This window comes from Anguilla anguilla, chromosome 14, assembly GCF_013347855.1.
Source record: "Anguilla anguilla isolate fAngAng1 chromosome 14, fAngAng1.pri, whole genome shotgun sequence".
Lineage (NCBI taxonomy): Eukaryota > Metazoa > Chordata > Actinopteri > Anguilliformes > Anguillidae > Anguilla > Anguilla anguilla.
The window spans coordinates 30,943,789-30,946,288 of record NC_049214.1 but is presented as its reverse complement, the minus strand read 5'-3'; the positions used below and the strand labels follow the sequence as shown (position 1 = coordinate 30,946,288).

Below are 2,500 nucleotides of genomic sequence, written 5' to 3'. Positions count from 1 at the left end.
TCCGCGGGAGAGAAGAAGCCGACGGTTTTCCCGCCTTCAGAAATCAAACGCGGTGTTGTGCAGCGCACGGATATAAGTGCGTGTCATCAGCGTAGTGCGCTACGTCACAACATGTGGCCGCTTATGCAAGACATCGCATTCTGTTCAGAAAAGGCTGATCTGTGCGGTTTATTGCAGCGTGACCTGTATCTGTGAGGGTCAGGGGTCATTTCTCCTGTTTTCAGGGTTGGTTATTTTTTGTGGTGTAATGGTGGTGTGTGGTGTGTGTGTGGGGGGGGGGGGGGGGGGGCTTATATATGAGGCTTGCCTTCGCAATGAGCACAGGAAGCTGTGTGTGGAGTATTTCACTGTGGAGCTCCAGGGGTTATTTTGGGGCTTGTTAATTATACACAACTGTTATAATGGAAATCTCAGTATTTTTAAATGAGATGCAAATGCAGCGGTTAAGAGGCCATTCCACAGGACTCTGATCTCCCTGTGATGTGGAGATTACCTGTTGCTTTGGTCTGCTTTCCAGTGAAGCGGCCCGTGACAGGAGCTATTTCTGTGTTCATTATGGGGTGTATCATTCAAGAATTTCTTTGAAAAATGATGTGTGTGTGTGAGTCTTTGTGTGTGTGTCTCTGTGTGAGTGTGTCTGTGTGTGCATGAGGGGATGTCTGTGTGTGTGTGTATGTGTGTGTGTGTGTGTGTGAGAGTGAGTAAGTGTGTGAGAGAGTGGGGGGCCCCCTTAGCAACCAAATAATATTTAAATGCTGAACTGTTGGCTCAGTGTGTCCTAAATCCAGCTGTGTTCCGGACGGGGCTGGGGGGGGGGCTCGCCTCGGCCCCCGCATGCCCCACAGCACAGGTGATGGGAACGGGTGCGGCCGAGCGGGGATGTGGGGGACAGCGGGTGAGAGGTCAGGGGTCGGGTTCCTCTTCTGGGACCAGGACGAGGCGTCAGGGTTTGGGGTGGGGGCATCCACAGGCAGGACGGGCAGGAACTGAGGTCTGCTCTCTCTCTTTTACGAGTTTCCTGGTGACTAAAGGGGCGATCCAGCCTGTCATGAGACAGAGAGAGAGCGAGATGGGAAGAGGGGGAGAGAGAGAGAGAGAGAGAGATGGGAAGAGAGAGAGAGAGAGAGAGAGATGGGAAGAGAGAGAGGGAGAAAGAGAGAGAGAGAGAGAGAGAGATGGGAGGAGAGAGAGGGAGAGAGAGAGAGATAGGAAGAGGGAGAGAGGGAGAGAGAGAGAGATGGGAAGAGAGAGAGGGAGAATCACTTGGATATTTTTAGGTTGGTTTTGCAGGACTCATTCTGTACGAGTAACATAAATAACAAGGACATTTTGTGTTTGTTTAGAGTGCAGTACTGATGGTTGTTGAAATGTTAGTGGTGATGTTAAACTGAGCTGTAGAGTTTTTGTGAATGCTGAAGTTTGCTGTTGTGATGAGATTCAGTGAAGGTGAGAGAGGTGACAGGGCTTTAAGCTGCTGTACTGGGGGAAGCATCTCTACTGCCCTTTAAGGTACATGACAGTTAATCACTCATGCTTTATTTATGGTGTGTGTGTGTGTGTGTGTGTGTGTGTGTGAGAGAGTGTGTGTGTCAATGTGAGTGAGAGTGTGGCTTTTTTCCCATCAGTTTCTTGAACATGCCGTATTTATAGAGCCTTACAGATGACAGCGGTTCGTTTTTAAAGGGTCCTCGCTTCGATATGAAAACCAGCCGTAGCTAAATATAGCGCTCGGACGGACGCCTGCTCCGTTTGGGAAGGGGAGGCGGCAGATTGCGCCGGCGAAGCTCTGCTGGAAGGACAGACCGCCAGGGAAGTCCACGCGCGGAGGGAGCCCCTTGCGTCGTGACCGGAGCGGGGGGAGTGGGCGGAGCTTAGCGTGGGTGTGGCTTCCTGGCGTGGAAGGTGGTGCCAGTCGTCACGGTGACAGACGCGGCTCGGCTGTAGGGGTGCGGGGGATGGGGGTGGTGTGGGGTCAGGCTGGTTTTGGCCAGGCAGGCCGCACCAGCGCGGCGTGTGTGAGGGGTGTTGGCGTGGTCAGGGAGCACGGGCAGGGCTGTAATTTTGGGAAACCCGCTCAGCCCTCAGGGTGGGAAAGTGTAGAAGAGGGAGGAGGAGGAGGAGGGCTGAGAAACGGGGGAGAAGAGAAACTGAACGAGGCACAGAGGAAAAGGAGTGGAGGAAGAGGGAAAGGGAAAGAAGGGGGGAAGAAGGGAAAGCGAAAAGACAAGACACCCATGCACATGCACACTCGCACACAGAGGAATATCCTAAAAATGTAATGACTAGAATGGCTGTACTCTTGCTAAGTGGCAGCTGGTGACTGGAAGAGCTTTGCTCTAGCCTGACGTACCTCACGACAGATTTCCCATCTAACATCCTTTTGCAGAGGAACGCTGCTGAGATCATTTTAATATTTACCGTCTCTGTGCCCTGCTGAGTGGGTGGGTGGCATTGAGGCTGAGGGTGCCAGCGGTCTCGCGCGTCAGTGGGCATTGCCCTC

The 2,500-nt window shown here is 52.8% G+C and overlaps 1 protein-coding gene across 2 annotated transcripts in view; it reads left to right on the top strand.

Annotated features, from left to right (window-relative positions):
* The window catches only part of ptpra (protein tyrosine phosphatase receptor type A), a 39,723-nt gene that overhangs the window by 10,275 nt on the left and 26,948 nt on the right, over window positions 1-2,500 (top strand). The window lies entirely within an intron of this gene.